The following is a 22,429-nucleotide window of genomic DNA, read 5'->3' as shown; positions in this document are numbered from 1 at the left end:
AGCCCTGCTCGCTGCTCCGCCGAGGCGCGTTTTGCGGGAGCGGGGCGCACGTGCTGCGGGCCGGACTGTTCCCCGGGTGGGGGAGGGAGGGGCGCCGATGGAGGACAGGGAGGGGGATCCCCGCGTCCCCGCCCCCCCCCCACGCGGCGTCCCCGGGGCGGCCTCGCTGCTCGGCCCCAGCGGGCCCGCCGCGCCGCGCCTCGTGCATGCCAATTAGGCCCTAATTTGATTTCTCTTCTATCCGCGCGAACCCCATTAAAACCCAATTCTGCTGATTACTAACAGCTTTCTCGCCACGCAACGCCTGTCCTCCCAGGGCTGCTCGGCTCAGCGAGGAGCGGGGGCCTCCCCCCGCCACAGTCCCCCACCCCCTCGGACTCGCTGAATCCCCGCGACCCCGCCCCGGGTCCCCCAGGCCCAGGCCGAAGTCCAGCCCGGGCTCCGCTGGCTCTTCGGCCGAGTCACGGGGCCGTTTCTCGGGAAACAATGGGATGGTAGAAAGCTGGGTGTAGTAGGGGACACGGAGGTCATCCAGTCCCGCCTCCCAGGCCCGGCAGGAATGCCCAGGACCGCGACACCCGGCCCCCGCCCGTGCCTGGGCTGTTCCCAGCCCCGGGAGCTCCCTCCCTCCGTCGGGAGGCGCAGCTGGGTTCAGGTTACCGCCCTCCCGGCTGTGTGACCTTAAACAAAGCTCTTGACCTCTCTGGTCCGCAGTATCCGCATCAGTAAACTGGGGGCAAGGATAACACTGGCCTCCTAGGGCTGTGGGGAGCATCAAATCCGAGACACCGGGCCCCAGGAAGAGTGCATAGTGAGTGCTCAGTAAAAGGCAGCTGCAGAGGTGAGCCCTGCAGGGCCCCTCTAGGGTGAGGGGAGTCAGGCACTAGCCAAGGTACAAAATTTAAAGGGCAGCCAAAAATCTCAGAAATCAAGATAAATCCTATTTTAACACAGTACTTTATACTGAAAAGCCATGCCAAAAAAAAAAATAACGATGAACACATTATGCAAAATTTAAATAAAGACAAAACTGAGATCAGGGCACAGCAAGAAAGGTCCTGGAAGAGCATCGGGGAGGCCGGTCCTTCTTTACAATTTCAATATTCTGTTCACCCTGGATTCTTGGCATTCATTCTGAGTTTAAAAGCAATCCTGCATTAAGTGCTGTTTATCTTGATCACTGTGTTTTGGGGTGCCCCTTTTACTTTTGCACCCCTAGTTCCAGCCCTGAGTAGGAGCCACAATAAAAAAAAAAAACCTGTCAGAGCCTCAGTTTTCTTATCTGCAAGATGGGGCTAAGAATGACCATTTATAAGGACAAGTTGAGAATTCATAAGCAGGCAGCATAATTCAAAGCATCTGCTCTAGAATCTGGGCAAGTTCAAACCCTCCTCTGCCACTTTCTAGCTGGTGGGGTGGGAGTCACAATCTCTGTGTCTCGGCGTCCTTAGTGGGATGACAGGGGCACTAAGAGTGTTCAGCCTAGAAAGGCTGCGGTGGGGCGGGGGGCAGTGTGGTTAATTCCAGTAACGCTCACGAAGCAGCCGGCACATACTTGGCACAAGGCAAGAGATCAATTCCTGTTGTTGCTATTATTAGTTGAAAGAACACGCTTGAACTTGACTATCCGTGGCACACCATAAGCCCTGAATAAGTGGCGGGGGGGGGAGTGGTAGTGAGGATGATTTGGCATCGTTTTTGCCAGGTGGCTGGCGCACAGTAGGTGCTCAGTTGACTGAAAGTGCCGGAAGGGCAGAGACCACTTTTGACTTGTTCCCCACCATAGCCCCTAAAAGGCTGCACATAGTGTGTCTGCAAACATATTTGCAGGATGACCCAATGGTTAAGTGGCGCGAGGCAGTCCGCCCCATCTTTGGGATCTTTCCTCCTTTCATGGACCTGACCTCCTCACCCCTGTATCTCAGCAACAATGCTGTTGACCAGGTGTGACCCCTGGACCCCCGTGGAAGGGGCTTCTCTGGCTTCAACTCTCAAAAACCAAATGCAATGACTCCAGAAGGCTTCTTGGCCCGTAGAGAAACTCCCTCCCTCCGCAGCACCTGCAGCCAGCTTCCTCACAGAGCCGGGCCAGAAGCCCTTTGACCATGAGAATGACCTTCGTGCCTCAAGAATTATAGGAATGCTTTCGGAAGTGTGGCAAGGCTGCCCCAGGATTAATGAGGCCTGCTTCGTTGATTAACTCAGCTGCCTGACTCCTGCAGACATCTGAGTGGGCGCCCTCTGGTCCCACCGGAACCTTCTCCGAACCTGGCCTCCTGGCCCTGGCCCTGCCTTCTTGTAAGATTTAATAGATGGAGGCAGAGACGAAAGGAAAGAGGGAAGCCAGGTTATGGAGCCAAGAAGGCCTTTATTTGGGGTCCACAGTCCTCGGGCGAGTTTCCGTGACTCGAGTACTGGGCAGAGTCAGGGAAGTCGTGCACGGCTGGCGATGGGCGGGGGGTTTTAAGGGTGAGGGTTTTCAGGTTTGGTCTTGGGGGGCTGATTACCGAGTAAGGGCATTTTAGGGTCATGGCGGGACAGGATAGGTTGCCTGTCTCGTCGGGGTGGGGGAAAACTGGAGCTTCATGATTGGCGGTTTCCAAATGGGGCAGGACATCCCAGGTCTGCAGGTGAGGGGCGGGGGGTCGTCTGTGCCCGTGTTCTCCTCCAGCCCCCAGACAAATGGCCGCTCGGCTGCCATCCCAAGGTGACTCTTACACTTCTCACCTGCCAGCTCTAGCTTCTAGACGCTTCCCTTTTAGCAGAGCCACATAAGGTGAGGTTCAACACCAGGCCTTGGCTTTTGGCCTTTCTTTGACCTTGACAACTCCAGGGGTGGCCCTGGGTATTCTGTTTGCTCCTCCGGGTCCCAGCACTCTCTCTAGATGCCTTTAGGTGCCCTTAGAGGAAGTGGCAACTGAGGCTACTTTTTAAAAAACTTGGAGGCATGATGGGGGCAGAGCTGTCCATCCTCACTCCCACCTTGCACCTGCGGGGCACAATTTCAGGTGACTACTTGAGGTTAAATGGCCCCCGGATAGGGCTGTGCTGTCCTCTTTGGAGCCTGGCCCAGAGCCTCCCCACGGAGCACTCGCGCGGTCTGTGTTTGTTGAAGAGCAAAGATGGAGGAGTTCTTGGACATTAATGAATAAACTGGAGTTGATGACACCGTTGTCCTGAAGGTGCTGGAGCTTCCTGACTGCTTCTCTCTCTAATCGTGTTGCTGACTTTTTTTGTTTTTCACAGCTGGAGGTCTGGGGTTGGAGGGTCGCACCGCATGTGCTCTAGTGTCTCCCACGAAGAACCTGGCTCTGTCATTCTGATACGGCACGAGATGGTCTACCCTGCCCCGTGAATTCCGATAGTGCTTCCTGGGCCCTCTTGTACCCAACGCCCCTCTCCCTTCTCAAAATGTACCCTGACACATATTCGTTTTCCTGGGACTGAACTTTACCACAACTGATGGCTGAAAACAACAGAAATTGATGCCCTCACAGTCTCGGAGCCCAGAAATCCAAAATCAAAGTGTGAGCAGGGCTGTGTCCCCTCCAGAGGCTCCTGGGAGGATCCCTCTTTGCCCCTCTGGCTTCCGGTGCTTCCGGTGTTCCTTGGCATGTGGCCACATCCCTCTGGTCCCTGCCCCTGTCTTCATGTGGAAGTCTCTCAAATCTCTCTCTGCCTGGCTCTGGTCATTGGGTCTAGGGATTCAGGATGATTTTCTGTAGGCATCCTGAACTTAGTATATCTGCAAAGACCTTATTTCCAAAAGAGATCGCATTCACACGTTCTGGGCATTCTGAGCACCTGTCTCCAGAAAGGTCTGGGTGGCTGAAGACAGATTGACCTCCTGCATCCCGTATTAGATACGCAGAATCCACTGAGGCACCCAGCAGCCCACACGGGTTTTCATTTCTGGCTCCGGGAAGATGGCTATGAAAAAGCAGAGCCTCTCTTTTCAATTCCCTGGTCTAAAGCCTCTTGAAGACCTGAAGGGACATTTGCATTTTCAGCCCCTCCCTCTTAAAGTTCCCATCCGGGGGCACCTGGGTGGCTCATCACGGTTTGTGGGTTCAAGCCCTGCATCAGGCTCTGTGCTGACAGCTCAGAGCCTGGAGCCTGCTTGAATCCTGTGTCTCCCTCTCTCTGCCCCTCCCCTGCCCTCAAAAAAAATAAACATTAAAAAATATTTTTCAAAGTTCCCATCCGGATGAAGCTTGGCATAGGAAAAAAAGTTTGAATTCGATGGCAAGAAGCCAGAAGTGTCTTTTAGACGAGCCTCAGTTTCCTCATCTGAAAAACGGGGATCATGAAAATATCACAACCTTAATAAGAATATTACAGCCCTCTCAGGACCAGGGGTGTAAATGAGAATTTACATCTTTAAAAATGCTGAAGTGTATCCGGAAGTTACGTGTTACAGAAGTTGTTACATTGAATGGAGCTTACAGGTAGGTTGCCTCCGTTTGAATCCCTATTCTGCATGCCCCTAACCAAGTTCACGGAGTTTTCTCTGCGTCTGTCTCCTAATCTTGTCACCCATTACTCCTGATTACTCATAGCACATTATAATGAAATTATTTTATTTATTTTTTAAGTTTATTTACTTATTTTGGAAGACAGAGAGAGCGCAAGTAGGGGAGGGCAGAGAGAGAGAGGGAGGGAGAGACTCCCAAGCAGGCTCCATGCTGTCAGCACAGATCCTGACGCGGGGCCCGAACTCACCAACCTCAAGATCATGACCTGAGCCAAAACCAAGAGCTGGAGGCTTAACTGACTGAGCCCCCCAGGTGCCCCTATAATGAAATCATTTTATATGGTTACTACCAAAGATTTTTCTTTTTTTTTTTTTAGTTTATTTATTTATTTTGAGAGAGAGAGAAAGAATGTGGGACAGGGGCAGAGAGAGAGAGGGAGACAGAGAATCCCAAGCAGGCTCCGCACTGTCAGTGCAGAGCCTGACGTGGGGCTAGAACTCATGAACCCTGAGATCATGACCTGAACTGAAGTTAGATGATTAACCAACTGAGCCACCAGGCTCCCCATAGTTGCTACCAAAGATTTAGATGAGGTGATGGATTTAAAATAAGCACGTGGTAAACTGTCACCATCACGTTGCTTTGACTCCCCATCCAACGGGAGGCAGCAGGGGTGAAGCAGAGCGAGCTTTGAGGTGTCCTGGGGGTGACCATGCGTGAGAAGGCTTCTATCACCTGGCGATGGGAAACCAGGTGTGCGTAGAGCAGGGGGTCCCAGTCGGGGTGATTTTGCCCTTTCCGAGATTTGTGAGCCATGTCTGGGGACACATCTGGAGTCACACAGAGTGGAAGGGGCTGTCGGCCCCGAGGAGGCTGCTGAGCACCAACAACGTGTGGGACCAACCTCAAGAGCAATTAGCCAGCCCCAGAGGTCGGTCGTGCCCAAGCTGAGAACCCCCGGGGTGGACAGACAGACAGACCGCCGCGTCCCGTGTGCTGGGCGATGGCTCGCACAGGGCGCCCCTGCCGAGAAGGCCGGGCCTGACCGCCGTTCCCATCAGCAAAAGGAAGCCTGTAGTGGGGGTGAGCGCTCAGCTCAGACTCCTAGCAGGTGAGAGGGACTCCTCCCGGGGCCTGCTGTGCTCCCGGATGGCCGCCGTGTCCCTCTGCCCCTCCACCGCGCAACTCCGGGCACCGGAACCGGAAGGTGAGACTTCTGCAGGACTTTCCCGCCTCAGCAACTGGCTCACGGGGGAGCCAGAAGTCAGAAGGCACTCATCTGCGACAGCTCCGTGAAAATGTGCTCCCTGGAGTCCCTGGAACAGGAGACTGTTCTCTCTGGCCCTTGGGAGTAGATTCTGCAGTGGGGACGGCCTGCCTTGCCAGCCCACGGTCCCTGTGACACTCTGGTGATCAGCTCCAAGTAGCCGTCCTCCAAAACCACATGTCCGAGCAGCTGGCACAGTGGGGCCCAGAACACGCGGACCAGCTCGTGGCTCGGAGGACGCAGGCACCCAGTCAGCAGCTAGGACCCGTTCCTCTCCTGGCAGAGGGCGCGGCTGCCGGCCGGCTTGGGCACTGGGCGCTGTGGGGAGTCCCAGCTTCAGCTGGTTCATGGGATCCATTTTCTATGTGGGCAATGGGTCCCCTTCTCCCCTCCTTCTATGACACCAGAAGGGGCTGCTTTCAAGGGCTGCCATCTTCCCCTGTCCCCGAGCTTCAGAAATGGCTCTCGGGGTAGCATATGGCTTCCTCTGGAAGAGACGAGGCGCGACGTGATGTGACACACGCCGGACACAGAGCTGGGACGCCTGGCTCTACCGTCGCCTGGGGTGGGTGTTCGCACACCTCGTGTATTCGTTCCCACAGACTTGGGTGGCTTCACACAACAAAGTGTATTCTGTCTCTCAATTTTGGAGCCCAGATGTCCGAAATCAAGGTGTTAGCAGGCTGTGCTTTTGCACTAAGGGCTCCAGGGAAGAATCCTCCCTTGACTCTTGCAGCTTCTGGTGGCTCCGGGCATCCTCCGGCTTGTGGCCGCATCCCTGTGCAGTCAGCCTCCGGGGTCACGTATTGTCTCTTCCGCGTGTGTCTGTGCTCTGCGTGGCGAACTTATGGAGACAGGGCGGATCGCGATTAGGGCCTACTTGTGTTATCCAGGATTCTCTCCTGTCTCGAGATCCTCACTTAACTTAATCACACCTGCAAAGACCCTTTTCCCAAATAAGATCACATTCACAGGTTCTAGGGATTTGATGGAGTGACCTTTGGGGCGGTGTTTCCATCCAGGGCCAGGAGCCCTGAGCTACCGGGTGGCTCTGAATTTCCACAGGCGATCCCCAGAGGCCAGACCGCATCATCTCAGAGTCTCAAGGGGATGCTCTTCAAAGCACTTTCACACCTGTCTCTTTGCTTTGTGCTGCTGACCTCCTAATGGGGCACCCAGAGGGGCTAATGTTAAACCCATCTAATTGATGGGGCAGCTGAGGCCTGGAAACTCCCCACTCACGCACTCCCTGGGTTATTCAGCAGATTAGAGCCAGGAGCAAACCCCTTGGTTTCCCCAGGGCCATCCTCCTTTCTTGCAGAAGCACTGACTGTGGTAGCGCTTTGTTCTGGGAGCCAAGGAGGGCGAGGAGTCAAAGCCTGCCTCGCAGATGCAAGGCCACCCAGAATCCCGAACTCACGCTCGGTCAGAGGTATGGTGCTGGGGAGCTGCACGTGAATTCACTGGGGCCCAGGCAGCGGGAGGTCCCCAGGGTCGGGCTCCAAATGGTCAGAGTCTTCTTCCCCGCGGGAATCTTCCTCAGCAGAGGATTCTCCCCAAACCCAGGAACTGAGGGGCTCCTGGGACCTTAGCAGAATGAGAAGGATGGACTTTGCCTCCTAACAAAAAAAGATTTTTGTAGTCTTAGGACAGATCGGATTCAGGGATGGACAGGGGAGGTGGAGGGTTCGTACCCGGCACTCCCTTGCCTGGGACTTGCAGAGCGGGACAAAAAACCATCCTAGGCCTCTGTTTCCTTGAGGTAACATTGATTCAAACTGGGGGGGGGGGGGAGGGGAGTCGTGGGGGGCAGAACACCACCCTGGCTTTTTCATCTAACTCAGAAATGAGGATGAGGCCATGACAGCCCAGGGTTTGGAGTTCTTGGGTAGGAACATGCACCATGGACACAAGGCACCATCACCTTCACGACTAGTCCGGAGCTGGTGGGGGGACCAGTTAGGAACGGGCTAGGTAAGGGGTGAGCGTACTGGCGGCCGCGGTGGGTGTATGGGCTGGAAGTGACCGTTATTTATTTATTGTTTTGTTAAGCCCCTGTGTGCCGCGCTGGCTGTGTGTGTAATGCAGACGGAGATAAACTACCCAGGGTCAACCCTCCGTAGGTGGGTGGAAGTTAAACACGCTCCCTTCAAAAACATCCTCCTCACGGGCCTAACACGATGCCAGGAGTGCCCGCCATCAGCTCTCGCTCCTTGGGGGTGCCCTGCTGGAGCTGGGCATCCTGGGTAAGGCATCTCGTTGACGGGAAGGGGGAAGGCGGTCGCTGACTCATCGAATAGCCCACTCTCATTTAGCTCACTTCACCCAGGCCTCGCCCTGGGTGCTGCAAGAGCCTGGGGGCCTCCTTGTGAGCACAGCGGGGAGCACTTGCCCCCCGGGGCTGCTGGACCACTGCTGGGGGTGTCTCTTGGGATGGGAGGGGTCAGCAAGACTGGAAGGTGGGGAGGGAAGGGTCAGGGCAGACAGCCTCCTGCCACCCGTGGCTTACAGATTCAGGGGAGGAATTAAGACACCACCACCAAGCGTTTAACCAGATCTCAGAGCAAGGGAGCAACTTCAAGGGCAGGCCGCAACTACCAGGCGAATGAATGATGCGTTCTAACGGCGGGGCGTTCACCTGTCTCTGAGACCCTGAGGAGGGACTTTAGGATCCTCTCCTCTGAAAAACGTACTTTCCTGTGCGTGCAGGCATGCACACACAGCACATACTTTGTCTGCAGCTTCCGGGGTCCAGCGATCCCTGCAGCCACCCCAGGACCCCGGTCAGGGACACTTCTCTACCACATTCACATATCGTGCTTTCACTGCCTTAGGTTGAAAGTGTTGTAAGCCTGGGAGGTAGGTGCAGCAGTGCCCACTTCCTGAGACCGCCAGACAGAGACCAGAGAGAGCATGCAGCCTGCTGCAGGTCTTGCAGCTTGTGTGGGAGCCGGGACCAGGACCTCCCCGCCCTGCACAGCATCTCCTCCAGTTCTCTGCTGCGCTCCGAGGAATGCCCTTAACAGAGAACACAAGGAGAGTGCTTCCCCTTTGGAGCTAGGCAGTGCAGCTGCCCTGGCCACCCCATGCTTGGGCCTTCTGAAAACTATTTCTTCAGAGCTCATTTATAGGTATATATGCAGAAGGGCCAACCGAGTGATAGAGCTAATGAGTCCTGGGGGGATTCAGATAGGGATTTAATTACTGAAGACTTTGATGCCTAAGCTTCCAAATGGGAGAATACTTCTAAATCATCTATTCATCTAACAAATTCAGATGTGGGGCACCTCCCAGGTAAATTTCAGCTCCGTCCCCTGCCCCCACCAGTAAAAACCCAAACTCTTTACAATGCTCTCTGCTCAGGCAGGGCCTGCCCCTTGCCTTTCTCCCTCGCGTCACCTCTGGCCATTCACTTCCTTATCCGGTAACACCCCACCAACCCTGATCTTCTGTCAGTCCTTAGCTCCTGCCAAGCTTTGCCCACCCCAGGGCCTTTGCACTTGCCGTTCCTCCTGCCTTGGAATCTTTTTGCCCCAGCTCTTCCCATGGCTGGCTCCGTCTCAGCTGGAATGTCACTTTCTCAGAGAGCTCTTCTTTGACTTTATCTAAGAATATCCCTTCATGATTCTCCAGCCATCTGTTTCTTTCTTCTTAGCACTCAGAACAATCTGTAGCTGTTTCATGTCTTTATTTGCTTACGTCCTTGTTATCTATCGCTCCTTTGAACATCTAAAGTTCTGCGAAGGGGGGAGCTGGGTTGTCTTTGTATCCTCAGCCCCTGGCTTATAATAAGGGCTTAATTACTGAAGATTGAATGACTGCAAAGTACGTTTGGAAGCAGGCATATTCCTCCGCCACCACTTTATCCTACTTCGTGCAGTAATACAACCATCGTTTGACTCCGGCGTGGAGTATGACGCTGCCCTACTCTTGAGCTGGTGGGATCGTGACTTGCCAAGATGGCGGCCTCTGGGGCCATCCAAGAAAGCAAGCTGGGAAGATCAAGGTCCTATCACGTCAGCTTTGGGAAGCAAGAAGAAATGCAGCGCAAGGGGCAGGCCGTGACGCTCCTAACTTGGGACAGTGATACTGGCTCAAGAAAAAACAAAAGTCTTGCCAGTCGGATCCACCATCTAAGGAAACCATCCTGTGGTCAGTCTTGGGACAAAGCCTGAGGAACCGGCAGTGGGCTGCAGAGGAGTGGCAGGGACTCTTGGAAGAGGTGTTGCTTTCTTAGGAGAGTGCTGCTGGCTTCCGCAACATTTAATTAAATTCAGTTGGCTGGATACCTTCAAAGACTGTTCCAGGTTATCTTCCCACACATCTTCTAAGCAAAATGTGTGAGCGGCAGAGTTGGTGAAGCAATCTCTGGCAAGATAAGGCAGGCATTCTCCAATCACGGGTCATACCCCCCAGGTGTCGGGGAGGGGGGCAGGAGGAGGAACCCGAGTGCCTAGTCCTTCCTGCACCTCCCCTGTCCTGCCTCCCAGGACTATGAAAGGCCAGACAGTACTTCCCCTTGGGGATGGTGCGGGGCATCTCGGAGAAACACCAAAAGGGGCAGACAAGACCCAAGTCACCTGACTTGTCAGACTCTTATCTGAGGTCTTCAGATGCAGACTCTCCCAGGATGACTCACCTCTAACCCAGGGGTGGAGCCTGCCCGTGAGGTTTCTCTGAGTTGAAGAAAGGTCTGGAGGCCACCGGGGCTGCTGTCGAACTGAACTGACCTTTGCCACTGACCTTTGCCACGCAGTATGATGAGCCCAGGGCGATACTACACACGCGCACCATCTCATCTGATTGTGTGGATGCTCTCTGGGTTGGTTTTATTAAGCCCATCTTCCAGATGAGGAAATCGAGGCACAGAAAGGCAACCATGGCTCACCCAAGACCGCTCAGATTTTAGGTGGCTTGGGGTGTAGGTTGAGGTAGTTGAGCTCATGCATTTGGCACTATTTGTTGATGACCTGTGACTATTGATTATCCGGCACTATTTTGGGTGCTAACGATATGAATTTAAAAAAAAATACAGGGGCGCCTGGGTGGCTCAGTCGGTTAAGCCTGTGGCTTCGGCTCAGGTCAGATCTCACTTTCGTGGGTTCGAGCCCCGCATCGGGCTCTGTGCAGACAGCTAGCTCAGAGCCTGGAGCCTGCTTCAGATTCTGTGTCTCCCTCTCTCTCTGACCCTCCCCCTCTCATGCTCTGTCTCTCTCTGTATCAAAAATAAATAAAACATTTTAAAAAATTAAAAAAAATAAATAAATACAGTCCTCACCCTCATAAAAGAAAGAGTTTCTGCTTTCTTTTGTGCTTAAGATTGCATCTTACATATTGGTATTGTAATACCCAAGATTTCTTTATCGTGCCCAAAAACCAGAAACCTCCAGGGAGACCGAGTCACGCATGCAAAAGCAAAGGGCTTTATTATGGGTTTGGGCTCGCTGGACCTAAACTCAGGCTCACAGACTTTACCGGCCTGGTGGACCCATGCTGAGAGCCCCAAACAAAGGTGGGGCAGGGTTTTATGAGTTTGGGAAGGGGGAGTTACAGGAATCCAATTATTATTGACAGGTTCATCCAATTACAACATTTAGAGTGTTAACCAATCACAGAGTAGACCCAGGACCCAGGACCCTCACATAGGGTGTAACTAGCCTTAAGCAATAGGCCTGCCCTTAGGAATGTTAAGGGTATTACAAGGGTGGTCCCTCTTGCCTTGGGCAATGTGTGCCCTTCTATTGTCTCAAACCTGCGTCCTTACAGTATGTGTATTCGTCTTTTTCCCTATCAGACTGCACAGTTGTATTCATTTTTTTGTTTATTTTTGAGAGAAAGAGTCTGGGGAGGGAAAGAGAAAGGGGGGGGGAGAGGGAGAGAGAAAGCGAGCTGGGAAGGGGCAGAGAGAGAGGGAGACACAGAATCCCAAGCGGGCTCCAGGCTCTGAGGCGCACACTGTTTAAGAACCGGACTCTAGTTTCCCAGGACCTCTTGGGCAGCCTGTTGAAGCCTATGGATCCTGTTTCAAAACCACGCTTTTCAGTGCATAAAATAAAGCACGCGGGGTGGCGAAGGAAAGCAATTATACTGTAATACAGATATCAGAACGTGAAAAGCCACGTTTGTGAAATAGTAACATAGGAGCTTCTTTATTATGTCTGAAGTAACAAAATCTCGCCTCTGGCCACGGGTCTGTCTACTTCTGCAGCTTCTAAGTTTCCAGGAGCCCAAATGACACTATGCAACCACTGTTACTGATAGGGAAGCCTCTGTGTTTGTGTGAGGGCTGAAGTCACACAACTGATGACACTACCCTGGTTTGTCACCTGCGTTCCCAATGGAACAAAATGCCGCCTTTTCTTTTTACTGAAGGTAAGAATGGTATTTTTTTTCTCTCCCCTGGCTACAGGCACGGACCCCTGGATTCTAGCTACACACCTACAAGGAGGCTGATGATGCCAGAATTAGGACCCTGAGGAATCAGGGGCAGTCCCCGCTGGAGTTTTGATCTGCATAAGCACCTAGGGCTGGGAGGGCCACAGTAACCCAGCCCGGAAGGACACCTCCCGCCATGGCTGTCCTAGCTCATTCTGATTGAGTGCTGGACTGTCCAGGTTCTCCATGTCACGGGGGAGGGTTCTGTGATGACACGTGGAGATCAAGCCAGAAATAAAGGCAGGAAGGCACAGTGTTCAAGGCCCTGGCGAGGGGGGAGGGGGAGACACTGGAGACCAGATTCACACTCAGGTGCCAGGCTCATTCACAATGGGCCAGGACTCAGAACCCCGGCTGTACCATGGGGCTGAAGAATGTGCGTAGGTGGCATCGCTGGGAGGACCCGGGGAGAGAGGCGCTGGAGAGTGCGGGTACAATGCCTGAGTGTGGAAAGCACTCATTAAAAGACAACTGTCCAAGCGCCACTTTGCACCTTCACTGTGTATCTGGGGCCTCTCTCCAAAGCCCACGGAGTACAGCGGAGACCATCCGAGTCAGACCTCTCCGGCTTGCTGTGTCTCCATCACACTTGGGACCCCGCTCCAGGATGTGGTTGGGAGCGTCTCCCCCAGGGGGCCTCGGAAAGTTCTTCTCTCCTCCTGCCCCTCCGCCCCTCAACCAGCCCAGCCCAAGCTGATGAATTTGGCAGCAAACGCTTAACCACTGGCTGGATGGCTCTTCTTTTCCTTTCTTTCTTTTTTATTTGTATTGTCCACCAAAGCTGGGGTTGCTGAGTGAATCGTTAAGGGAGCACATTCCAAGAGCGTGAGCTTCTCTTGTTTCCCAGGACAGGTTTGGGCCAAGACAAACCCCAGTGATGCCAGCAGCAGTTGCTGGAACAGTGCAGCTTGAAGCTGACTTCAAGGCAAGCCTTTTGGGGCTCGGTTTGAACGGTTCTCCTCTCTCCTTCCCCCGGTGATTAAAGGAACCACATATAACTTTCTCCTTATGTCTCTTTCCCCTTCCTCCCCTCATGTGCCCCCTTGGAAAGGCTCTGCAGAGTCCCTCCATGTTTCTCAAAGAGCCCCGGAGCTGCGGCCTCTTGATTTATGTCCCCTTGGCAATGCGAGGTTGAAATGGACTGAGAATTCTGAATAACTTGAAACGGGCAATGGAGAAGGGTGGGGCCCGTGGGAGGGTCTGACGGAGGCTTATTACGCTTAGCCCTCCCCCATCAGACCAGAGTGGTGGACCCCAGAGCCTGAGGGCCAAAGGAGAATCAAACCCAGTCACTGGAGTTTGAAAAAGAAGTCAAAATTGTCCAGAGAAACTTATAAAGTCCATCATTTCTGGGTGCTGGGTGACTCACTGGGATTTCTCCTTCCACAGATTCTTTCTCCTGTTCACTCCAGGCTCAATGAGTAACCCGTGGGGAAATAACAGAAATTTTAATCCCTTGATCTGGCTCATTATAGGAGCTCTCTAAAATATCAGTTGCATTAAATACTTGTGTAAAAGAACTCGGGGGTCAACTTTTTTGAGTTTGGTTCTGCTATAGATCTTGCCTGAGCTGTAAGCAGGGCTTTCATCTCCCATAAAAGTTGTGTCTGGTTCCTGAATTAGATCTAGAGTTATCTGAGGGCAGGACCTATTCTTCCCTTCTTCTCTCCCATCCTTCTCCCCCTTCCACAAATATTTACTGATCACCTACTAGATGCCATCGTCATCTCTTCTTGGCCTCCGCACTAACACCAGGCTTGTCTGTATCTTACGAGGTGCTGGACGAACAGACGAATGAAAGACAGTTTTATGTGGGACTCCAACAAGTAAGTCAGGATCATCAGTTTTCCTAGAAGGTTGGACGTGAGGTTAAAGTCTCAGAAATGGGATCCCAGGGGCACCTAGGTTGCTCAGTTGGTTGAGTGTCTGACTCATGATTTCAGCTCAGGTCATGATTCCAAGGTTGTGGGATCGAGCCCTGTGCTGGATGCCATGCTACACATGGAACTTGCTTGTCTCTCTCCCTCTTCCCCCTGCCCTGCTTGAGCATGCTCTCTCTCTCTCAAATTAAAAGATATAAAAGAAAGGGAGGAAGGAAGGAAGGAAGGAAGGAAGGAAGGAAGGAAGAAAGAAAGAAAGAAAAATAGAAGAGAAAAGGAAAGGGAAGGGAAGGAAAAGAAAAAAGAAAAGAAAAGAAAAGAAAAGAAAAGAAAAGAAAAGAAAGAAAGGAAAAGGGATCCCAGCCAACAGAGGTGGGCCAGGACTGGAACCAAGAGTAAGGACTCCTGCCTGCCAGTCCCAGCTGGGCCGCCATCTTTGTATGGGTCTGGGGACAATCTAACTTTTTGGGCTGCAGCTGTCCTCTCTGTAAAATGAAAGCCATCTCAAGACTTCTGTCATATATTTAGAGTTCTATAATTCTCCCAAACCTTTACCCCCAGATCCAGTGAACTCAGACCCTTCCGCAACAGAATTAGGAGACCACCAGATTCACTCCCAGCAAATCCACTTCTTGGACTGATTGGAACTTCCAGTGTCTTTTCTTGTTCCAGAATCTAGAGTGTTTCCTAATTGCCTGTCACAGCCACTGTACTCTCGTCTCTGTGACTTTCAAAAGATAGTCTGTCCACCACGCTCAAATCTGCCGCCTTGTCTCAGCACTCGGAATCCCCGAGTCTAGTCAGGCTGTTTTCCTCCCTGACCCTGACCTGCCCCGCGGCCTTTACTTCTGTGCCCTTCCTCTTCCATTTCTGACTTCTAAATCTTAGTGATTTCATAAGGTCTCTATTAAAGCCAACCAAATTTGGGGCACCTGGGTGACTCAGTCCGTTAAGCGTCTGACTCTCAGTTTTGGCTCAGGCCCTGATCTCACGGTTCCTGAGTTCCAGCCTTGCATCGGGCTCCACGTTGACAGTGCCGAGTCTGCCTAGGATTCTCTCTCTCTCTCTCTCTCTCTCTCTCTCTCCTTTTCTCTCTGCCCCTTCCCACCCCCCTCTCTCACAATAAATAAAATTTTTAAAAATTAAAAAAATGAAGTCAACCAAATTTAAGTTGATTTTGAATCGGTCACCCCAAAATAAGACCTTACTACAGGAAAGCAAAAATTGCCCATAATTCCACATCCAAAGACAAACCTTGTGAACACTTTGGTTTACTTTCCTTCAGCCTTTTTTTTTTCCTTCTTTAAATCTGAGCAAGATTTTAGGGGATGAACCACCAGACTTGACTTAACAATCGCTTACAGTTGACTTGACTATCCAGGTTGCTTTTCACCTTTCACCGTTGTCTGCACGTTGTGAGGAACATCCTGTCACTGAGCCATTTTACAGGTCTTTAATTATTTCCTTGGGCTAAATTCCTAACAGTAGAATCACCGGGATGAAAGGCCTTTTGAGGATGGGGGGTGGGGGTGGGGGAAGAGGAACCACGTTGAGATCCAAATCCCTCTGTGAGTCTAGGAGCACACGCCCAGGGAGAAAGTGACAACCCCCATCTTTTTCCCTGGGGATAGACCAGGTTTACAGGCATGCTGGCGCCCTTGCTTTCCTGCCTACTAATGTTCTGGCCCAACACCAAGCTTCTGAGACCTCTAGGATGGGTTCTCTAAAGGCTGTATGCTCACGAAAAATAAGTAAATAAATAAAAAGCTGGGACCGAGGATTCCGGAGCTAAGCCTCTCCTGAGTCTCCTCCGCCCGATTTGCCCCACCCCCTCCTCGGTTGATGGAACTATGCGCTTGGACATATGTGATTGACTGTGGTATTAAGAAAATATGTATGACACAATGTTTTTTAGCTTTTTCCAGAGATATTTATATCACACAAATGGCATGTTGGGTTTTTTTTTTTTTTCTCCTCTCAACCACTAAGAATGAATAAATCAATTGTCCCAATCAAGCTAATGGAGAGGATGTGGACTAGAAAGTAGGTGGGAGGGGGCTCTTTGCCTGAGCCCGCTGCCTCCTTGGCAGGGGGGCCCTGGCAAAGTCGCTTTCAGGTCTCTGGGCCTCTGTTTCCCTGTCTTCGAGATGGGCATGGCGTTATCTGACCGCTAATGACTTCGCAGGATAACGAGAACATCGGAAGTGTTTGGAGTTCCTTGGAAGAAAGTAGCTGCATGAATTTCTAATCCTCCATTTTCAGCTCTTTGGAGCTGCGTGTGGGAACGGAGCTGTAAACACAGAGAACTCACCACTACATTCTAGTTTTTATAAACTAGATTGGTCTCCGCACAATCCCACAGATCTGACCTTGCGAGCGACTCAGAATGTGGGGGGAAATGCAGTTTGTTGTGGTCGTTGTTATTACATAAAAATTAATGGCTTGGCAAACACAGGGATCACCCTGTCGTGCTGAGGTCATGTTTACACCAAGTAAATATATTTCAAGTCCCTAAAACTTCAGCAGCACTTCAGGGCAGAACTGAACACAATTCCCAGGCAAGACTCGGAATCCCATGCCAGAATCACTGCGGCTCTGAAGGGAGACGTTACCGCGTACTATTTCTGTAGCCAGAAATATGGACAAAGCAGGTTTTTCAGTCCCTGACTTACGGAGGCATGCTAACTCCTCTCAACAGTGAAAAACGGAAAAGGGAAATTCATAAGGACCTAGGACCCAAGCTCAGGGCTCACTCGTGCATCCTTCCACTCCCCACAGGTTTGCTGAGTGACCTAGAACCTCGGAGGGACCGTGCTAAGTGCTGGGGAAGCAGTGGACGACGGCGAAGGGAGAATTGTCCCGGCCTGGGGAGAGGTTGCAATCAAGCTGAGTAGATGGACATTGATCAGTAAACACACGAGGAAATTTAAAATTACAACTGAATGGGGGACAAGGAAGGCCAGGCTATGGGGCTGAGCCGCGTTCTCAGAGGGGAGCCGGATCTAGTCTTGGAGATGAGGGAAGGCATCTTTGAGGGTATGGTGGACCGCAGCAGAACAGTGAGGGGGGAGACCTAAAAGACACAGAGAGAGGCGAATCTGTTGGGATGGCGGGGAGAAAAAAAAAAAGGAAAATAGCAAGAGCTGTCAAGGAATTGGAAAACCGGAACTCCGGTGCTCTGCTAGTGGAAATGTAAAATGGTGGAGCTGCATGTAAAATGGAAAGCAGTCTGGCATTTACTAGACAGGTTAAACACAGAATTACCGTACGACCCGGCATTTCCATTCCGAACTGTATACCCCCTGAAATTGGAAGCAGATGTTCAAACAAAAACTTGTACACAAATTTCAGAGAGGTACCTTTTGTAAGAGCCAAGAGTTGGAACCGGCCCTAATGTTCATCAACGGATAAACAAAAGGAGATATAGCCGTACAATGGACTAGTATTCAACCACACACACAAAGATGAAGTGCTGATATGCTAGCACGTGGATGCACATTGAGGACACGCTGCTGAGGGAAAGACAAAGTCGTAAAAGGCCACCTACAGTAGGTTCTATTGATATGAAATATCCGGGATAGGCAAATCCATAGAGACAGAAAGCAGACTGGTGGCTGCCAGGGATGGGGCAGTATGGGGTGCAGGGTAGGGGGAAGGGGAGGTAGAATGGGGAATGACCCCTAACGGATAAGGGGTTTTGGTTTGGCGTGATGAAAATGTTTTGGAGTAGTTTTTAAAAAAAATTTTTTTAACATTTATTTATTTTTTAAAGACAGAGAGAGATAGAGCACTAGTGGGGGAGGGGCAGAGAGAGGGAGACACAGAATCTGAAACAGGCTCCAGGCTCTGAGCTGTCAGCAGAGCCCAACGCGACACTTGAACCCATGAACCATGAGATCATGACCTGAGCCAAAGCCGGACACTTAACCAACTGAGCCACCCAGGGGCCCCGGGAGTAGGTAGTTCTGATGGATGTATAACAATATGAATCTATTTAATCTGAGTTACACACTTCAAAATGGTTAAGAGGTAAATTTTATGTTATGTGTATTTAATAATAATAATAATAATAATAATAATAATAATAAGGAGCTAGGGAGGGATGACCAGCCAGCAGGTGAGGGAGCTGGATAATGTTTTCATACTGAGAACAATCAACAGACCATCTTGGCTGCAGGTGGGGACGGGATGGATGGAAGTGGGCAACAATGTTGGGGGGCAGTGAGGAGTGGGGAGCAGTGGCCCTGGAGAGAGATGGCTTGGACCAGGGGGCACAGTGCTGGGGAAGAGTGGCTAGATTCGAGCGGTATATAGCCGGTAAAAAAGCAAGAGTGTTATTGAGGGCTTGGACACACAACCCCTCCAACTAGACCTACTCTGCCCCCTCATATATATTTGCGCACCTATTTAGGGGGCTTGGAGGAAGAAGGTATGTGCCCACTCGGTGATGCTGGAAGAAGACCCTTGGATTCGATTTTTTAAATGCTTTTTGCTGCCAGACCTGGAGCAAAGAACTTCATTTCTTTGTGCTTCGGTTTTCCCTCCTGTAAAATCAGGACCCTTAGCCCTGGAAATGGGAAGGCATAAGCACCTGCCCTAGCTACCTCCTGGACTTCTTGGGAGACCCACGTGAGCTGCTAACCTTTTATTCAAAGAACACAGGTCACCTAGGGAAGCAGCCCATGCTGCTGGGGCTGAGGTCACAGTTTGGGGAGGCAGGTCCCTTGAAGAGATTCTACAAAAGCGGTGATTTTATCATCTCAAAGGTACTAGATTACAGCAGTTAAGGCTCTGATAAAAAGGCAGAGGACTCCAGGAAGCAGTGTGAGATGACAAGCAAAGTCCTCGCCCCCAGAACGTTACCGGCTTTCTTCTGCCCTTGCCCCGCCCCCTGTAGAGCAGCCACGCCCCCAACTAAGCCCCGCCCGGACCCCGCCCCCGATGTTAGCGCGGGCTACGCCCCCTCAACTCCCAGCTCCCTGGGTTGGAGGCTCCTGTCTGCGCGAAGCGTTTGGTACTCAGGTGGGAATGAGAGGGCATTTGATGGGCGGGGATGGGAGGGCTGGAAATTGACAGGGTGCGAATTGGGGAGACGAATCCCTCCCAGCCGGTCCCCGCTCATCACTCACCCCCGAGTTGAGGGCCTGGGCCTTTGCATAATGTAAGTACTTATTTAATGCAAGCCCCGGCTCGAGAGTTCTTCATTTGTCTTTCTGTCCTTCACATGCCAATGTGCTTCCGCCTCGTGTCTGTCTAGGTTGACGCGCCTGGAGAGGAAGGTGCTTCCCAACGGCTCCTGTTCGACCCCCAACCCCGGGCCAAGGGCACGGAGAGAGGCTGGGGCGGGGGACGAGCGGGAGGAGAGAGAGCACACCATATGACAGGCTTCTGGAAACAGATCCCATGCCAACTTGGATTCTGTCCTTCTCTCCAATAAAAGGAACTTTTCGCTTCTCTGTGTGTGGGGGGTTTATTTTATTTTTTTCAAACACCCTCGAAAATTTTTTATTTAAAGAGACTGGTTCCTAGCCATCCGATTGGAGGCATCGCAGTGCAGAAGCGAAGTCCCGCACACCCTGGCGCGCACACACAGCCCCCGCCTCCCGAGGTTCTCCCGAACGTATCCACTCCGGTTACAACTAGACGCGGCCCCTCCCCCACCTCGCCTTTCCCCTTCCTCCCCTCGATCTTGGGAGGAGCATTCTCTGTGTCTTCCCAAGTCCCCGAGGGGCACCTCCTATGTTGGAGTGGGGGGTGGAGGGTCCTACGACGAAGACTAGAAAGAACAAATTAGAAAATCAAAAGAATTATAGTAATTGCCTTCACTTCCCCCAGCCGGCTCTGCGGATGCTCTCCCCCCGCCCCTTCCCTGGCTTTCTGTCTGTCGGGAATACTCGGTCTTTCCGACCCCCACCCCTCCCCCAGACTCCTCCTCTTCTCTCCCCTCGCTCGCGCGTTCCCTCTCTTCCTCCGTTTTCTGGTGTGCTGGAACGTTCAGCGGAATATGATGAATGATCACCTGTCACGGCTTGTTTATTATAATGCAGGCAATCAATTACACATCCCCAACGCTGGCCGGCCCGCAGGAAATTTATATGCTCAGCACAAACCAATGTGAAAATGGAATCTCATTTGCCAAATGTCTTTCTCCCGGTACAGCGCGATGATTACAGTCTGTGTTTGTTTCAACAGTCTCGTACAACTGACAGTGCCATCATTTACTGCCTGGCTCAGGTCACGTTACTCTAAGGCTTTATTTATTGTGTTACGATGGCCAGCACAGGAAAAGGACAAGGGTGTCTGTCAGGGATGCCACCATGTTAAAAAGTGGGCGGGCTGGGCCGGACTCCCTGCAAAGCCTCAGCCTCAGCCACTGCCCCTGGGCTCTGCCTCCCCAGGCCTGCTCCCCCAGCAACCCACTGCTGGGGCTCCTGGGCCCCCTGTGGGGAGGCAGCTCTGGGCGTCAGAGGCTCCACAGGTTCTGGGACTCGGATAGGATGGCCCAGGGTGGAATTCTGGGTCTGGTACTGCCTAAGTTGTGTGTGGCCAGGGATTCAACCTCCTTATCTGGAAAATGGGAGTTTTAATACCCTCCTAGCAGAAATTTTGTGATGTCTGAGATAGCAAAGATGTGGATAAATGTTAATACTGGGGATGTCAGATCCCGCTATGGCCAGCCCAAGACCCACCCATCCAGAGGCGGGGAGAAGAGGTCCCATCAGAAGAGAGATGTGTTGAAATTCACATCCTGTGTTAAAAATCTCTCAGTCTTCTCCTTTCTGAGACTAGCCTGTCTCAAGATCTTAAGTTTCCCTTCCGGGTGGACTTTTCCACTTTCGTTTCCTCTGCAGGGGACACATAGTGTGGTTTTGGGGAAATAAAATGACCATTTCGCTCCACTTCCATTGCTATCATTGTACAAGTACGCACGGCAATCCCAGCCCGGCCAGCTGTGTGACCTCAGGCAGGCTGGCCCCTTCACGTCTCCCAGCCTTGCATTCCTGCCTTGCAAAGTGAAGAGCAACTCCTCAACTGTCTGCCCCAGTCTTGCTGGCAGGGATCCAGAGTGTCCGTGGGTGTAGACGGTGTCCGCAAACTGGATCGTGCGCTGCTCACGTCTTCCCATCGGGAGTCCTGGTTGGTCTTAGAGGTTTTGCTGCATAAAGCGTTGACCCAAATGTGTAGCCCCCACAGCACTCCATATAAAGTAGGAGATCAGTCATGAGGGGCGGACAGAGTCTTGCAGGTGTATTCAACTGCGCTGGTGTCGTAAGATTCTTTATTATGTTATGTATTGGTTTAATGGCTGTCCCCAGCATGTAGTCTCTACGTAGCACATCCTAAAGGAATCAGTAAATGTTTGTGGCGTTAATGGATGGATGGATGGATGGATGGATGGATGGATGCTACTTAAATAAATTCATCACAGGGAAAGAAGGAAATTCATCACAGGGAAAGAAATAAATTCATCACTGTTGTGAGGGGGGTGGATCCTGGTGAAGAAATGGTTCCCACTCCTGATCTCGCAGAATCAGGCTGTTCTGCACATGCCCAGCCTTGTGTGGGTGCCCAACGTGATACATACTACACGTATTCAGACAGTGCCAACTGGTGACAGGTCACGTGCGCGTCCTTCTGGCTGCTCTGACTCACCCCTCAAACCAACATCCCCTGGACAAACTTCCCACCATCTTTGCATCCCATGTTGCCTTGAAATCCCCATGCCTCCCTAAACGATGGGCTCCTTACAGATAGGCAACTACACCTCATTCATACTTGCACCCCCAAAATGCCTAGCAAGATGGCTGCCTAAAACAGATGCTTTCCCATCAATCGGTAAAGATGATCTTTTCTATATGCTGATGTATGGAATACGACTTGGGATTCCATCAAACCATGTCGAGTCGGGGGAAAAAATGATTCAGGTTCATATTTAAAAAGCAAAAAAAATTACCAGCTGCCTCATACATTTCGGTCAAGTGCTTTGGATTTGTAGAAGGGATTTCTTTCTAAATATAATTATTGGTCACCGTGATTATAGTACTAAGCAGGGGGACGGCACAGAGCTCTGCTGCCCCAGCAGGATGGGCTGGGGAGAGCTGCGTGTTCCCTCTGGTCACTTGCTTCACTAGTTGACTAACAGACCTTATTCCCTGGCTGAGCCGATTCATATCCGACCAATGCCAGCTTCCCAACATGGAGGGGAAGCAAGAGCAAGTACTGTGGGATCCTGGGGGAAAAGCAGCCTGTATTTGCTGCTGCTCTGACAGTTGAGGCTCCAAGAGGGGCTGGCAAACAATGGGAAATGAAACATTTGAGTGGTTGCAAAAAATTCCGTGGGAAATCCCCCCTGGTGATATTTCTGTGCCATG

The 22,429-nt window shown here is 51.8% G+C and overlaps 1 long non-coding RNA gene across 1 annotated transcript; it reads left to right on the top strand.

Annotated features, from left to right (window-relative positions):
• Positions 1 to 18,986: 18,986 nt before the first annotated feature.
• LOC115278473 lies at positions 18,987 to 19,511 on the top strand. Its single transcript, XR_003902910.1, has 2 exons — positions 18,987 to 19,079; positions 19,315 to 19,511. It is a non-coding gene; the product is annotated as an uncharacterized LOC115278473 (long non-coding RNA).
• The last annotated feature ends 2,918 nt before the right edge of the window (positions 19,512 to 22,429 follow it).

The sequence above is a fragment of the Suricata suricatta genome, chromosome 14 (genome assembly GCF_006229205.1).
Source record: "Suricata suricatta isolate VVHF042 chromosome 14, meerkat_22Aug2017_6uvM2_HiC, whole genome shotgun sequence".
Taxonomy (NCBI): Eukaryota; Metazoa; Chordata; class Mammalia; order Carnivora; family Herpestidae; genus Suricata; species Suricata suricatta.
The sequence above is the reverse complement of the archived record's forward strand: the minus strand, read 5'-3'. Positions and strand labels throughout refer to the sequence as shown.